This window comes from Silene latifolia, chromosome Y (genome assembly GCF_048544455.1).
Source record: "Silene latifolia isolate original U9 population chromosome Y, ASM4854445v1, whole genome shotgun sequence".
In the NCBI taxonomy this organism is placed as follows: Eukaryota; Viridiplantae; Streptophyta; class Magnoliopsida; order Caryophyllales; family Caryophyllaceae; genus Silene; species Silene latifolia.
Window position 1 is genome coordinate 232,464,725 of NC_133538.1, and position 18,462 is coordinate 232,483,186.

Consider the following 18,462-nt stretch of genomic DNA (forward strand, 5'->3'; position numbering starts at 1 on the left):
GGGATTGATTTGTGCTTAATCTAATATGTTTTCATAATTAATTTGCTTGCTTGTTGTGATTTCAACTTATGCACATGTTATGTTTGATGAAATGCGAGCCTATGAATCCTTGCATTTTTTACCCATCACTTATCATTTCAATGAGACTTGTAAACTTATACACCAACTCGAGTCTCATTAGACCATGCATATAGTTGGATAGGAAGGACTAAGTAGACTTGTAGGTGTTGTACAATCTAATCGATTCGGCTCCGGGACCCAAACCTGCTTAGGGATTGTTTGTAGAGAACATGTTTGTCTGATTAACTCCCATGAATCCCCTATGAACCCATAACACCCTAGTGCTTTTAATCAATTGTTTACATCTCATTTTAATCACCTTTCTTGTTTTTATTACCATGCTTTTATATTGTTGATTAGTTTAGTTGATCTCCTATCTCAACCCAAATTATGACACCCTAAGACACGACCACTTAAAATTGAAAATCCTACATCAATACCCGTCCCTTGGAATCCAACCTTTTCTTACCTCTTTGCTAAGAGTAGTTTGTGAAGTTATAAATATTGTTTTGGTTAGGTAACTTTTGACGACGACTTATAACCGACACCAAAAATGGCGCCGTTGTCGGGGACGGTGTTAACTTGATTTGATTTTCATTAATTGTTTTTAGTTGGGTCTTTCTTTACCTTGGGGAAGTCAATCTCCTCAAGGTTGTACTAATTATTTTCGAGTTGTTTGATATTTTGCATGTCTAGGAGATCACAAGGTAATCTTTTACCTATTGATCTTGAAATTGAAAGAACTTTGACCAACAATAGAAGACTTGCTAGAGGTACTTTAAGAGATATTGGAGAAATTGTGGACATTCAACCAAATAACATTGAGTTTACCAACCCTTTTGCAAGAGAAGGAGAGGATAACCCAATACAAAACCCACCACAAAATCAACCCACAATGCCTAAATTCTCATCACATTCCGTACCAACCGAGGAGAACCTACCAAATAGTACTCCTACACCACAACATTTAACCGGTAATTTCATTGTCAAATCTGCATTCATACAACTAGTTGAGAGAAGTCAATTTGGGGGGATGCCTAGTGAAGACCCTCACTCACATATGCAGACTTTTTGTGACTATTGTGATGCGATTTCCCAAACCGGTGTTACTCAAGACCAAATCCGATGGGTCTTATTTCCTTTCTCTTTGATTGGTACCGCGAAACAATGGTTGAAAAGCCTTGACAAGGCTACTCTTGGTATTGATTCTTGGAAGAAATTGGCACTTGCTTTCTACAAGAAATTCTATCCTCCGGAAAAGACTAACATGTTGAGAGCCCAAATCACCGAGTTCAAACAAAGGGATGAGGAATCTTTGTACGAAGCATGGGAGAGATTCAAGGACACTTGTCATTCTTGTCCACACCATGGACTTAACGAGTGGTTTCTTGTACAATAATTTTGAAATGGTCTATATGAAGACTCCCAAAACATTCTCAATCTGGGATCCAATGGTATGTTTACCGAAGTTGATGACAATCAAACATGGAACAAAATTGAAGAAATGGCGGTCCATAACTCGCAATATAGTAGACCTCGGAAGGCTACTAGAGAGGGAAAGCATGAGGTGGATTCCATTACTCAATTGAGTGCCCAATTAAGTGCTCACATTGACACCATTAATTTGAAGTTTGAGAAGGCCATGGCTAAACATGAAGAGGCCTCCAAATCACCCAATCAACATGTTAATGCTATGGTGGCATCATCCTCAATTCCAAGTGGAGTCTGTGAGAGTCGTGGAACTTTGGGACATAACCAAACTGAATGTAGGGGAACAAGTGAATTCTTTCCAAGCATACAAAAGTGGCACCCCTTATTCAGACTTTTACAATGAGAATACCAAATTCCATCCCAATCTTTCATACAAAAGCCAAAATGTTCAAAACCCTCAACCAACATACACCCCACCACCAATGAGGAACCAAGCTCAAAGACCCTTTTACCAAAGCCAAGGTTATAAAAATCAACCCTCTGATGTTCAAAAAGCGGTCCTCCAAATGCAAAAGAACCAACAATAATTCTTCACTCAAATGCAAAAAGATAGCCAAGCAAAATATATCACCATCAACAACATACTAGCTTACACAAAGATGTTGGAAACCCAAATGTTTCAATTAGCATCTTCTAGCTCTCAAAGACAAAAGGGGCAATTACTACCTCAAGGTAATCCCCTAAGACATGAGTCGGTGAGTATCATCCATTTGAGGAGTGGTACAAGGTATGAAGGGCCAAAGAAGCAAATTGATGAAGATGTTGTGAATTCTAGTGACAAGGAAAGAGTTGAAAACTCTAAAGAAGAAGAAGAACCCACCACCATTCAAAAAGTTTCAAAAAAGAAGAATGAAAAGAAGGCTAAGGAGAAAGAGCCTATTGTGATTAGACTTCAATTCCCAAGTCGTCAAACTAACCCTAAGTTTGATGAAAAACTTCGAAAGTTCATGGAGATTGTCAAGAACTTAGAAGTCTCAATTCCATTTACGGAATTAATCAATCATGTTCCGGCCTATGCGAAATACATGAAAGATATTCTTACAAAGAAGAAATCCATCCGGAAGCTAGAGACTATTGCGTTCACTAAGGTGAGTAGTGCTATCCTACAAGGGATTTCACCTCCAAAACTCAAAGATCCGGGAAGTTTCTCTATTTCATGCACCATTGCCGACACTATAATCAACAAAGCTTTATGTAACCTTGGGGCAAGTGTGAGTTTCATGCCATACTCGGTGTGCAAAAGGCTAGGAATGGGAGAACTCAAATTCACTAATATCACGCTTCAAATGGCGGATCGATCAATGAAGACACCTTTAGGGGTATGGGAGGATGTGCCCGTAAGAATTGGCAAGTACTTCATCCCAGTGGACTTTGTTATTGTTTACATGGAGGAAGATTCCAACATTCTTGTCATTTTAGGAAGACCATTCTTACATACCGCGGCAGCGGTGATTGATGTGAAACATGGAGAGCTCACACTTGAAGTGGGAGATGAAATAATCACTTTTAACCTTGACAAGGCAATGAGAGCTCCCCGCTTACATGAGCCATGTTTCATGATTGATCACTACAGCCAAGAAAGTGATATGAAGAAGTTGGCATCTCAATGCAAAGAACAAGCTATGGGTAAAGAATCACCATCCATATGGAAGAAGAAAGTGGATAATCTTCAAGATGCTCCGTCCAAGGAGCAAGGAAATTGCAACAATGAGAGCTTGAATAGCTCACCACCACTCATGACAAGTAATGAAGAAGGCCTCATTGGCCATGATAACAAGAAAGAGGAATTGTTTCCATCAACTCATGATACTATAGGTAAGCAAGCTAGTGAATTATGTGGTCTATGGGATGACGAATTTGATGGTTTAGTCAATCCCTACATTGGCAATTCTATAGACCAAGGCTTTGGTGACCATCTTGTGGGATTTATCTGTATGCATCCCTTTAAATTTAAGGATTATAACGAATTATAGAGTGATGATTACGAGTCATAAAACTAAATTGCATAAACAAAAGCATAAAGGATTAAGAAATAACCTTCGGTCCTTGCTTTTATGGCCTATGAACAATATCACAATGAGATTCTCCTATCAGTTGCACCCAAGACGATATGAGATATGCTTTGTTCTTTTGCTAGAATCGATCCCTCAAATTTTCAGTAAAATTGGGGTTTTGTGTTTTCTTGAGATGAGAGGCAGAAGTAGGTTAGAAATTTGGTTAAGAAAAATAAACTCACCTCTCCCTTATAACCGTGTATTAGGGTGAAATAGGGTGATTTATTTTTCTTTCCAAAATCTCGGCCCATACATACGAAACAGGCATATCAGTCAATCGACTGATACACCCGGTCGATCGACCATGTAAAAACAGGTATATCAGTCGATCGACTGACATACCCGGTCTATCGACCATGTATAGAACGCATTATTTATAAATTGTCATTTATATTATACCGCATAAATTAATACGGGTCAATAATAATTTATTATAACAATATCGTATAATTTATCATTAGCTGATTAAATATAACCGATTACATTTAATTACGAATTAACATAATAATTCGTCCAAGCTAACATTATATACATTAATTAAATATAACATATTATATTCAATTTACGAATTGACAGTTAATTCGTCTCAGCTAATATTATTTAATCAGCATTAAATAATCGTCTCATCAACACATTGACTAACTTGTTAGTCATATAAGGCATCAATGTGATTATATTTTCATACAATCACATTTCTCAAACACATCCGTTAGGTGTGAGTTTTAGGGACTAGTTGATCACCGCCACCTGTATGATAATAACGTCAAACTTTCTAGCAAGCCAACCGTTATTAGGTAATCGTTAATCAACTGATAAAATACGAAGTATACCCTCGTGAACCTATAAGAGATTTATAAATGTTATCATACTAATTTGTGGAGGACACAAGCTCCAACAAACTCCCACTTGTCCTCACAAGTTTATGTGCGATAACAGATTCTCATATCCTAAAATTTCTCCCACTCAATGTAAAACAATTTGCAAATCCGTATTCACAAAGGTCGTATTTTACAAGTGATCTATATCAAGAGTGGTTTCCCCGACTAGAGAGTAACTTAACTGATAAATGAATCATCATTCGAGCATGGCCATGCATTTCAGTTACTACTCCTCGAGTGGCCCTGAGAAATAACTATACCTGATAAAGATTGGATATTTTCCTCAACTCGAATCCTGCAGATATAAGCACAGTATGAAATGACCCAGAAAAAATCTACTTAGCCTCCGATTCGGCAGGCAGTGAGAAAGAAACCAAAGTCACCCAAAAGCGCCTTAATCTCAAGAGACAGTCGATAGTCAAAAGAATCGACTCTAGGAACACAATGGATGTCCTATCCACGACCTGGCACCGAATGTTTTAAACATTTAGGACTCCATTACATTGTCACAAAAAAAATTGTCCTACGAGGTATCGTTATAATCTCGCATTTGTGATCGATCAGTCAACAGTTTGACTTATGGCTCGTTGAACCCACCATCAATCGACTGCACAATATAATAGCCAGAGTTATAAGCTCTTTAAGGCGATTACGGACCAAACAAAATATATTGTAATTCAGTTCACTTTGTGGCGTTCAAAGTTGTCAGTACAATCCACATGAAAAACAAAATATTATAATAAAATGATGAAGTTATAAATAGTATATGAAAAGATAATGTATAAAAATTCATAATCAACTACTACAACTCAGGAACACGTTTAATTCCCATGGAAATAACGTGCCCTTCATGCTTATCAAAATTCAACGGTTTAGTGAGAGAATCCGCGATGTTATCATCCGTCGCAATCTTGTCAATCACTATCTCTTCTTGCTCCACGTAATCACGGATCTGGTGAGCTTCGTGATGTACATGTCTAGATTTGTTTTTAGACTTTGGCTCCTTAGCCTGGAAGATGGCACCTCTATTATCACAATAGATGGTGATCAGGTCATTCGAACTAGGAACTATCGTAAGTCCTTTTAAGAATTGGCGCATCCATATCGCTTCCTTAGCTGCTTCCGAAGCGGCATAGTACTCAGATTCAGTGGTAGAATCTGCTACAACACTCTGTTTGGAACTCTTCCAGCTGACCGCAGCACCATTAAGAGTGAAGACGAACCCGGATTGAGATTTTGAATCATCTCGATCCGTTTGGAAGCTAGCATCTGCGTAACCGATTGCGCATAGCTTAGAATCGCCTCCATAAGTCAATACCCTATCCTTAGTCCTCCGTAGGTACTTGAGGATATTTTTAACAGCTATCCAGTGTGTTTCACCTTGATTCTTTTGGTATCGACTCGTCATACTCAATGCATATGCCACGTCTAGGGGTGTGCATATCATGGCATATATGATTGATCCTATTGCAGATGCTTAAGGAACACGACTCATGCGCTCAATCCCTTCAAGCGTCGTGGGGGACTGAGACTTGCTCAACTGCATCCCAGACGTCATTGGAAGGTTCCCCTTCTTGGAGTTGGTCATGCTGAACTTCTCAAGAATCTTATCCAAATAAGACTCCTAACTAAGTGATAACGTCCGTCGTGATCTATCTCGGTAGATACGGATTCCCAAAATACGTTGTGTCTCACCCAGATCTTTCATCTGGAAATGGTTCTTCAACCATTCTTTAACCGAAGATAGGAGAGGAATGTCATTCCCAATCAAGAGTATGTCATCAACATACAATATAAAGAATACAATCTTGCTCCCACTCGACTTGATATACAAGCATGGTTCCTTGACCGATCGAGTGAAACCATACTCTTTTATCACCTGGTCGAAACGATGATTCCAACTCCGAGAAGCTTGCTTAAGTCCATAAATGGAACGCTTAAGCTTGCATACTTTCTTAGGATGTTCAGGATCTATGAAACCTTCGGGTTGCACCATGTACAACTCTTCCTCCAAATAACCGTTTAAGAAGGCGGTTTTCACATCCATTTGCCAAATTTCATAGTCATGAAATGCGGCAATCGCTAAGATTATCCGAATAGAACGTAGCGTGACTACAGGTGCAAAAATCTCATCATAATGCAATCCGTGCACTTGAGTGAAACCTTTTGCCACTAGTCGTGCCTTATAGGTATCTGGTTACGCGTCTACAGAACGCTTTATTTTGTAAAGCCATTTGCACTGTAGAGGTTTTACCTTATTAGGTAAATCAACTAGATCCCATACGTCATTCTCATACATAGAGTCCATCTCGGATTGCATGGCTTCGAGCCATAGCTTTGAGTCGGAACAGGCCATAGCACCTTTATAGGTAGTGGGTTCATTACTCTCTAGGAGTAAAACGTCATTCTCCTCGACCATACCAATGTATCTGTCCGGAGGATGAGAGACTCTACCCGACCTCCTAGGTTCCTCAGGAATATTAACCGCATCATCAGTTGGAGGAACAACTTCCTCCATCTGTTCCTCGGTTGTTGGTTCTGGAATCTCTGACAGCTCGAAGGTTCTATTACTCGTCTTGTTCTCGAGAAATTCTTTCTCTAAGAACGTCGCACTAGCCGCAACAAAAACTCGATGTTCGGTAGGCGAATAGAAGTAATGACCAAATGTTCCTTTTGGATAACCTATAAAGTATGTCTTGACCGATCGCGGGCCGAGCTTATCTTCGTGTCTCCACTTGACATAAGCCTCGCAGCCCCAAACCCGAATAAAGGACAAGTTAGGGACCGTTCCCTTCCACATTTCATATGGAGTCTTGTCGACAACTTTAGTCGGACTTCGGTTAAGTATAAGAGCAGCTGACAAAAGAGCAAAACCCCATAATGAATCAGGCACTACCGTGTGACTCATCATGGATCGAACCATATCAAGTAAGGTTTGATTTCTCCGTTTGGACACACCATTTAATTGAGGTGTTCCAGGTGGATTTAACTGCAAAAAGATTCCACAGTCTTTAAGGTGTTGATCAAACTCATTTGAAAGATATTCGCCACCCCGATCTGAACAGAGTGCTTTAACGTTTCTACCCAGTTGGTTTTCAACCCTGTTCTGGTATTCCTTGAATTTCTCAAAGGACTCACTTTTATGCTTCATTAAGTAGACATATCCGTATCTACTTAAATCGTCCGTGAAAGTGATAAAATATCTATAGCCATCTCTAGCGGTAATTGACATAGGTCCACAAACATCAGTATGTATGAGTCCTAATAGGTCACTAGCGCACATTCCAGCACCTTTGAAGGAAATTAGAGTCATTTTGGCAATGAGACATGATTCACACGTGCCATATGTAGAAAATTTGAATGCGAGAATAGTCCCATTATCGACGAGTTTCTTTACGCGTTTCTCATTTATGTGTCCCATTCGAAAATGCCATAGATAGGTTTGATATTTGTCACCAACCTTTAATTTATTATTATTCATGTGTAATACTTCCGTGGTTTGATCTAAGATGTAAATTCCATTCATGGAAACCGCTTGACCATAAATCATTTCATTGAAAGAGAAAATACAGCTATTATCCTCTATTAAAAATGAAAATCCGTCTTTATCAAGTACGGAAACTGAAATAACTCAAAATCACTAGGCAGTTGGATTACATATGTTCCCTTCGAGACAACAGCAACTCTGGCTCCATTCCCGACTCGCAGGTCCACATCACCCTTTCCGAGAGGTGTGATGTTTCTTAGGCCCTGCAAATGATTACACAGATGAGAACCAAAACCAGTATCAAGTACCCAAGTTTTCAAACTTGCATGGTTAATCTCAATCATATGAATATAAGATGACATACCAACAGGAACGACGCGGCCTGCTTTGATGTCCTCACGGTAGACGGGACAGTTCCTCCTCCAATGTCCAGTCTTGTGATAATGGTGGCACTCAATGTCACCGCCCTTGCTCTTTGCCTTGCCCTGTGAGCAACTAGTCTCACCGGGCCCACTCTTACCGTTTCCTGGCTTCTTGAATTTTGGCTTACCTACAGTTAGGTCGCCTGGAGCTTTGCCCTTACCTTTACCCTTGTTGGAAATCGTGAGAACATCCTGCTTCATGCTCCCACTCAATTTCATATCCTTCTCGGTCTGTACGAGAAGGGAGTGTAGCTCATGAGGACTCTTTTTCAAGTCATTCATGTAGTAGTTCGCCCTGAAAAGGGCAAAACCATCGTGAAGAGAATGAAGTATTCGGTCAATGACAATGCTCTCACTGATTTTGCATTCAAGTGCCTCCAACTTCTCGACATTCTCAATCATGTTAAGAATGTGTGGGCTAACCGGTTGACCCTTTTGGAGTTTCGCATCAAAGAAGCGACAGGTATGCTCATAAGTAACGATCCTCGGTGCTTTTGAGAACTCGTTAGTGAGCGTGGTGAAAATCTTGTTCGCACCTTGGGCAATGAAGCGTCTCTGCAAATTGGTTTCCATTGCAAAGATGAGTACATTCTTTATCGCACCCGCTTCCATAACAAAATCACTATAAGCAAGTGACTCGTTAACTCCCGCATTGGGGCCTGGGTTTCCCGGTATTGGCTCAGTTAAGTACTTGAGCTTACCGTCAGCAATGGCAGCATTCCGTAGTCTTTGCCTCCCGATCCAAAATTTGGACCCATCATTCTTCAGTCACGTGTACTGATTCATGCTGTCCATAAAAACTTTCAGCCAGGACTCACGTCCAAGTGTGGCACTAGGCATTGGGATTTCATTATTTCCAGCCATTTGTTGAAATAGTAATGTAAACGTGTTCTACACTGCGAAAAGAAGAACAAATAATAAGCATGTGCATCGATTTTAATTTAAGTCTAATGATCTAATGTCATACCGCGAAGACTCAAGCATTTATACAATTGACCTTCCTCAAGAATTATATAAATGATCCCAAGACTCAATTATCTGTAAATTGATAAGCCAACCTTTTGGCTAATTCTATTGTTAGAATTCTTGGTCGATAAATTTCTGTAAATTCTATCTTTAGTCCATCATAATCACGAGAAACTCTTCGGACTATAATGTTGAGATAAACTAAGTCAACACGAACTACTTACCCAACGTAGAAAGGGTCATATTATGCCTACCGACGAAGAAGGGATTCATAGTTGTTTGCCCTTATAAAGACTAATCTCAGTTTCCGTTTTAGAGGAAGATCCCATCAACTTTATTTTAATTCATTTTAAGTGAACTAATATCTAGCATGCGTGAATGAATAAACTAAGATGATGGCGTAATAAACATGTGACATCTATATGTCTATGAAAACGAACATACAACCTATATGTGTCAATTTTCATGCATTTTAGTAGGTGGTTTGGTTTTAGGCGGAATATGATGCATTAACTAGCATGTGAATGAAAAGCAATAAGAACGGTAAAACGTAAAACAAAATAAAGTCCTAGTGTGGCCTATCCTATTAAAATGAACATAAATACAACTTTGGAATCCATCCATGGACCCGAGAAGCTTGTCTTGATGTTCCATCTTGATCCATGTAGCGGGAGTGAGCTCCAATCTCCATCTTTAGTCTTCTATGAAAAATACAATAAATAAATTTACATAATAAACCTATTTATTACATTCTAATTTCAAAACCCAAAAACTAAAGAAAAAATAAAGGAGATTCGAGATGTCAAATTACATTAAAAATTATGTTCCCATCATTACGAAAACATAATTTGACTAAGGTCACACTAAGTATTACAAATTACAACCGATTGCAAAAATACGTAAATTAAACCATTCAAACGATTCATTCAACTAAATAAAATGCATCAACTAAAAAAAATTAAACATACAAGACATAATTCTTTATTATGTAGATTAATTTTATCCAAACCACCTATTTAATTGATCAAATTAAGTGACAATTCCTCAATTACTCACTATAAATTTAATCTTAATTCATATTAAACTTGTAATATGAATTTAATCCATCAATATTTTAAACTGCTTTAAAATAATTAGGTATCTATGAATTATGAACCGATTCACAATAATTAATTGGCCAAAATCAAAAGCAAAAAAAACCCTTTTCTACTTTTGGTCTCGGCATAAAAAAAACAACAAAAATTTTCTTTAAAATTTATCTTGGTAAAAACCAAAACAACCCAATAATAAAATTTTTTTCGGTTTTACAGCTAAAACCAAATTTTTTTTTTATATATAAATCTGTCCAGCCGTGAACAGTAACAATTTTTTTTTTTTTTCACGGCTGAAAACCGAAAAAAAAAACAAAAACCCTAAAAATATTTGTGTCTCGGCTGGGAAAAATTAAAATAGCCCCAAAAAAATTTTATCAATTCGGCATTATGCCCTAATTGCAAAAACATGATATTGATGAACAAAAAATCGTTTATTGTTGCTAATAACAAGATTAGCATATTAATTAATGAAACATGATTAACGTATATGCCAAAAACTATATAGCAAAAACGAATTTTATATCATCAACATGACGATTCCATTTACAATTTAATTTAATCCGAATTAAATCAAAGCATCTACAAATTCATTTTATTATTATCTTAACTGATTAAAACAACAATATAGATGAATCAAATGGAAATCAAAACAACCAAAATTGAAAATATCTCGGCTGACCAGTCGAGGCAGTCGATCGATCAGGGGTGTTGGTCGATCGACCATACTGCGAACCAAAAACAGCTACGGCAAAAAAATTTATAGCCGAAACCCTAAAATTCGATACCAAATTTTGTTTACATACAATTTTATGAAAAATCATCAATATAAAATTCGTGGCCTTGTCTCTGATACCACTTGTGGGATTTATCTGTATGCATCCCTTAAATTTAAGGATTATAACGAATTATAGAGTGATGATTACGAGTCATAAAACTAAATTGCATAAACAAAAGCATAAAGGATTAAGAAGTAAGCTTCGGTCCTAGCTTTTATGGCCTATGAACAATATCACAATGATATTCTCCTATCAGTTGCACCAAAGACGATATGAGATATGCTTTGTTCTTTTGCTAGAATCGATCCCTCAAATTTTCTGTAAAATTGGGGTTTTATGTTTTGTTGAGATGAGAGGCAGGAGTAGGTTATAAATTAGGTTAAGAAAAATAAACTCACCTCTCCCTTAAAACCGTGTATTGGGGTGAAATAGGGTGATTTATTTTTCTTTCCAAAATCTCGGCCCATACATACGAAACAGGCATATCAGTCGATCGACTGATACACCCGGTCGATCGACCATGTAACTGAAATACGTATATCAGTCGATCGACTGACACACCCGGTCTATCGACCATGTATATAACGCATTATTTATAAATTGTCATCTATAGTATACCACATTAATTAATACGGGTCAATAATAATTTATTATGACAATATCGTATAATTTATCATTAGCTGATTAAATATAACCGATTACATTTAATTACGAATTAACATATTAATTCGTCCAAGCTAACATTATATACATTAATTAAATATAACATATTATATTCAATTTACGAATTGACAGTTAATTCGTCTCAGCTAATATTATTTATTCGGCATTAAATAATCGTCTCATCAACACATTGACTAACTATTTAGTCATATAAGGTATCAATGTGATTATATTTTCATACAATCACATTTCTCAAACACATCCTTTAGGTGTGACTTTTAGGGACCAGTTGATCACCGCCATCTGTATGATAATAACGTCAAACTTTCTAGCAAGCCAACCGTTATTAGGTAATCGTTAATCAACTGATAAAATACGAAGTATACTCTCGGGAACCTATAAGAGATTTATAAATGTTATCACACTAATTTGTGGAGGACACAAGCTCCAACACATCTTGACTCAAGTTACGTCCATGAAGAACACAATGTGCAAAGGTCTATTGAAGATCTTTATAATGACAATGAACAAGCCTTGGACTACTTTTTCAAGGTGTTGAGCAACATCAACAACACCTTGGCTATACCCCCTTGACATCTCATCTCAAGAGTGAGAGTTTGGTGGAGTCCTCCGTAAACCACCATTTGTAATTATTCTAACCCCATAACTTGCATTTTATTATTGTATTGCATTTTTTGTAAATTTTGGTTTTACATTTGTACATTTTGATCAAGATTATCATTTTGAGAGAAAGTGAGGGAGGTATTTTAATGTTTCTTGATGTGTAGTGTTTGGACTAGTGTGGGGATAGCAATTGCCTATGCTATCTGAGCCTTCGTAGTGCACCCACAATGAAGACCAAAGGAATGAAGAAGAAATGCTTGGGATATGAAGATACCCATGGGTGGAACGGAACCCGTGAGGTACAGAAGTAATCCGAGCTTCCCCATGGGAATCCGCTCGTCATGGATGACATCCGAGCAATAAGACGCTCGTCTTGACAGAGCTGAAAACAAAAATTTGGTACTGAACTACAATCTGGGCATCTCCTCAAGAATCCGCTCATCTCAGTCCAAAGACGCTCATCTCAGTGAGAATCCGCTCGTCCTGGTTACATCAAAATTTGGGATTTCACTCTGACTATGAATCCGAGCATCCCCAGATCAATCTTCTCGTCTCAAGCCAGAATCCGTTCGTTTCCTCCAGAAGAAGCTCGTCTCAACACGGGTTTCATTTTCTAATGCTGGCTGAACTACAATCCGAGCATCCCGTGCCTAAGTCGCTCGTCTCCTACTGCTGAATTGCAAAAACACGGGATTTTAAACCCCCTTTCCCATTTCATTTCATTCTATTCAAACACAAACACACCATCAAAACCATCAATCCCTTCATCCATAACACTCAATTTCCTCAACCAAATTCACCAAAATCAAAACCAAATTTCCTCAAAACTCAATCAAATTACTCCTTTATCAACAAAAAGCCATTCAAACATCAAAATCCTCAAAGACTGAATCGATTTTCTAGGGTTATAAGCAAATTTTGAAAATCCTAAATCGATTTGGGATTCATTGAAGCTTGAGGATACTAGAATAATTCAAGAAAATCATTGGTTGTTGATACATACAAGGAGAAGAACAATGGCTAGGACTAAAGGTGCAAACAAGGCTCCTACAAATCAAATCTTTCAAAGAGACAACAAGCTCTTCAAGCTTCCAATGCTTTGGTGGTTCAACAAGAAAGAGTGGAAATTCAAGAAACTCCTACTCCTATGGTGGAAGCTACTACTCTTATCCCGGTTATTGAGCAATTACATGAATATCCGGAGGTAACTTTCACATCCGATTCTCATAGGAAGGCTTTTATATCTCTTGCTAAGAAAACAATTTTGCCCACCAAGTTTATTTGCCAAGATGCTTTGACCAAATTGGGTGTTCTTGAAAGGACCAAGAACTTTTTTGAGTCTATGGGGTTGCTTACATTGTTTGATATGCAAGAATTGACCTACCCCTCCCTCACCTTAGAATTTCTAAGTTCATTGAAAGTCACAAAGGCGGAGACTCGAAAGAATATTGAATTCCGCCTTGAGAATGTGGATAGAAAGATGTCCTTTAATGAGTTTGGCAAGGTATTCGGTCTTGATAATGACTCCTTATGTGAAGAAACCTTCAAAATACGATCCCGCCCCTTTGTGGAAAGCTATCACTGGAAGAAAATTCGAATCATTCCGTGAGTGTCGTGCCCTTTATGTTCACCATCCGGGCATAAGGGTGTGGCACAAGGTCATCGGAAATACTCTTATTGCTAGGAAGGGGACTAATCATTTCACCGAACTTGATTTCATCTATCTTGAGTCAACCTTGAATGTAGATAAGAAGTTCACCAAGAAATACAAAGTTCTTCAACACTTAATCGAAAGGTGGCTTACAGTCGACCATGGCAAAGAAGGTGCGGCCTTTATAGTAAATGGGGGATTGGTAACATGGTTGGCAAAGCACTTCAACCGGGATTTCAACAATGATGGGACTTACAAGCCGGTTAAGGGAGGCCACCTTATTGATCTAGCCACTATGGTTCACAAATTCCATTGGGTCAAGAATGACAATCTTGACAACAAATTTGAGTGGCTTAAAAAAGATGCCAAGTCCTTTATTCAACCAAACAAGATTTGCCGACTCAATGTCCGAAGCACAAACTATCTTCTTCCACTCTCCGGTGAAGCCGAGATGATCTTGCAACAACATAGAGAAGCCATTGCCGAGCCCTCCTCCTCTATTGTGACTCCACCCTACCCGTTCACCTACCAAGAATTTCGACCCGAAGGTGTTGCGGTAGGTAACGATTACTTGACTCAATTAATGCAACACATGCATAACCAAGCTTATGAAGACCGAGTCAATGCCTATAGAGCTCAATATCCGCCCCTCTTACACCTAGCTAGGCAAGGACTTCTTGACCCATCATGTCCTTTGCCTAGTTGGGCGGATATGGAAGTATTATTTCCTAATGCTCCTAGGGATGCTAGCATGGATGGTGAGGAGATTGTTGTTGAGAGTGAAGAAGTTGAAGAAGTTGAAGAATAAAAGGAAAATAAGGAATAAGAGGATCAAAGCTCAAGTGATGATGGTGAAGCCTCCAGGACTATGGAGGTAGATGATGATGATACTAGTGAGGAAGTTGATGATGATGATGACAATGGAAGTGATGTCGCCATGGGCGACAATTGAGGATTAGCAAGATTTTTGGAGGATGCCACAATCCATTGTGAGTTTCCTACACCTCCTTTAGCTTTGTTCATTTCTCTTGTTTTTAATTTTCTATCTTGATCATTTATTTGAGTCCTAGCAACACTCAAAGGACTCCCACCTCGGTCCTATTGAGGTGTCTTTTATTGTTCCCACCATCTAAAATTCAAAATGACAAATTTAGTTTCATTCATACAATTCTTGTGCATGAACTTTCCCATCTTTGACATTAGCAATAGTGTCTCATTTGGTTTGGGGAATTTCAAGCATAAGCATTGGGAGTTAATTCAAATTATGCTATCCAACCAAACAAAAATTCATGCATCATATAGTGTAGTGTAGTTTGCATCACTTGTTTATATGTCATATAGTTTGCATTTAGTGTAGAAATCATGCATTCTCATATAGCTTGCATAATTTCCTATCGTGTTGGTCATTGAGGACAATGCCCATACTAGTGTGGGGATGGGAAATTCGAACATGACTTTTAAAATAAAAACCATAAAAATTTGAAAATTTTAAAAACCCAAAAACATGTTCATTTCCTTTATAGTGTAGTCTTGTATATATATATATATATATATATATATATATATATATATTGTGTTTGTCTATCCTTTTTCACATTGATCGACTACGCCATATCCGAGACATGAGGATATTGAAGACCGCATGGTATGATCTTTCAAATATCCTTTTTCCTCTTTATGTTGATGACAATGTGGCTTTATTTTGATTGATGCGGTATAAATAATGTGAGTATAGGATTGCATTTAGATTATTTGGCATACTAGTTGGAAGAAGCATATGCATTAGGTTGTATAAATGTTAGTTGCATCATGGCATATAGTTGCATTTAGGTAAAATTTTGTGAAAGCATCTATTTGGGAAACTTGACAAGTGTATATAAGGCCCTTGTAGATACTTTTTCTTCTTAAGACTTTGCTTGTTAGAATACTTGTAAAACACCCTAGGATGTGTCATGCTAAGTATCCTTTGACCCATGGATTAAGGTCTAGTCAAGAGTACCTTGTGGTGTGATAACTCCTTGGCTACCGTTTATTCCAAGGTGACCTTGAAGCCATGCAACCATATTCCATATTCTACCACATTTTGTCATCAAAAAGGGAATGTGCACAAAAATTGCTCAATTTTGAGTTCAAGCATTGAAATGAAAATGAAAAAGTTTGCAATTGCATCAAAAGAAAAGAGGAGTAACAAAAATGAAAACTCTTATGCTTCAAATATAAGCACCCTCACTACAAATGGGGTGACTTTGAAAATGTTCAAAAGAAAATGAAAGAAAAAGTTAAAATTGTCAAGTGTTGAAATGCCAAACATCAAAAGAAATGGAAAAAAGAAAGTGTTCTCAAAAGTCAAATGCCACAAGAAATTGGGGAGGAAAACAACAACAAAAGCAAACTCCCATATGAAACTCAAATACAAATGATCCCTTTATCCATGTAATCCACTTTTGTGCATGGTAGAGAGGGGACGACCCTTCTTCTTGCATAGGCAAGAAGGGGAATTCCGCGATCCTCCAGTGTTTGTAAAACCATAGGGAGTCTACTCTTGATGAAAGCATTTAACAATTGAGGACAAAGGTACCCTAGCTTGACATAACTTGGATGTGATTTATTGGTATCCTTCTAGGCTTATTAGTTTGAAGAAACCATATCTATGAAGGAGTGTGTACCCTTAGATTGCTTCCCTTGTAGATAATTTCGACCACTTAGATGAGGAAGGTGGCTATTCATTTTTGTAGATGCATCCATTACTTATTTTGTGTGCTTTAATGCTTGGATGTGTCGCCGTTTTGGCAAGCCCCACCTTGCCTTGCAAGAAGGCATCCTACCTCATGGTTGTCTTGTTGTGAGTTGAAGTGGCGGAGTGAGACCCGCTAATTGTCTCACATCGACTATATTAGTATGTTAGTTTAAATAAGGGTCCTAGTTTTTGTCACCTCTTTACTCGGGGCGAGCAAAGGTTCAGTTTGAGGATGTTTGATGTGACTCATATTTGAGCACATTTAGTCCCCGAATTAACCTTGTTCCTATGCTTTATAGTGCATAATTGGGTCATTTACTATCTTTAGTTTCCCATTTTGCATAGTCTTTGAGGTTTTGTCTCCTTGGTAGGAAAGGAGTGCTAACCTTGCATTTACATGACAAAATGGAGCTAAATTGATCGCATCTAATGACCAAGCATCAAAGAGAACACATCACTAGAAGGCCTATGTAGATAATAAAGTAAAACGGGCAATAGCAAAAGGATCCTTGCATCCCCGGAATGATCCTCGTGGATTTCGAAGGAAGAAAAGAAGAGAAGCAGTCTGCCGTGAGATCCGAGCGGATCACACCAAATCTGGGTGTCTTCCTTCACCACCATCCGAGCGTCTCCCAGCCAAGATGCTCGTCTTGCAACAAGAGGATTCGAGCGTCTTCCCAGACTATCCGCTCAGATCACAGCCCAGAGAGCCCGTGCCACTTCCCACGACGCACGGATAATGGCGAGACTAGCAAGACGGATATCCTCATTTCCTTCGAGAGGAGCATTTCCTCAACTTTTCTTAACGACTTAATAGTCATTTAAACCCTTAGTAACCCTAATCCTTGTAGCTAATCTTTAGTATAACTACCCCATTGTACTACTTAGATTAGCATGCTCTCTTAATACTTTCTTAATCAAGTTCTAATCATTCCTTAATCTTGTAATCAACTTTTAATCTAGTCTTAATAAAAATCTCAATACTTAATCTTTCCTTAATTTCTCTATTGTTCTTCATTTATTTTGGGTAATTAGAAGATTATTTGGGTTTATTTGGAGGATTGACAACCTTCCATCAATCATCAAGTACTTCTATTATTCTTTGCTTTATTATTTGGAATCATCTTCATAGGTATAATTCTCTCTTAACCTTGTTTAATTATTGTTAATCACTTTCATTTATTCATTATGTTTTGGTTTGCTAGTATGATTGACAACCTTGTTAGCATGTTAAACTTGATAATGAGTGAGTACTTTCCTTAGCTTGGGTTAATGGGGAATTAGGGGAAACCAACATGGGGATTGATTCGTGCTTAATCTAATATGTTTTCATAATTAATTTGCTTGCTTGTTATGATTTCAACTTATGCACATGTTATGTTTGAGAAATGCGAGCCTATGAATCGTTGCATTTTTTACCCATCACTTATCTTTTCAATGAGAATTGTAAGCTTATTCACTAACTCGAGTTTCAATAGACCATGCATATAGTTGGATAGGAAGGACTAAGTCGACTTGTAGGTGTTGTACAATCTAATCGATTCGGCTCCGGGACCCAA

General features: G+C 37.9%; 1 non-coding gene across 1 annotated transcript; it reads right to left on the reverse strand.

The window, feature by feature from the left end:
* Positions 1–1,327: 1,327 nt before the first annotated feature.
* On the reverse strand, positions 1,328–1,434 carry LOC141635703 (small nucleolar RNA R71). Its single transcript, XR_012540371.1, has one exon. It is a non-coding gene; the product is annotated as a small nucleolar RNA R71 (small nucleolar RNA).
* Between the last annotated feature and the right edge of the window lie 17,028 nt (positions 1,435–18,462).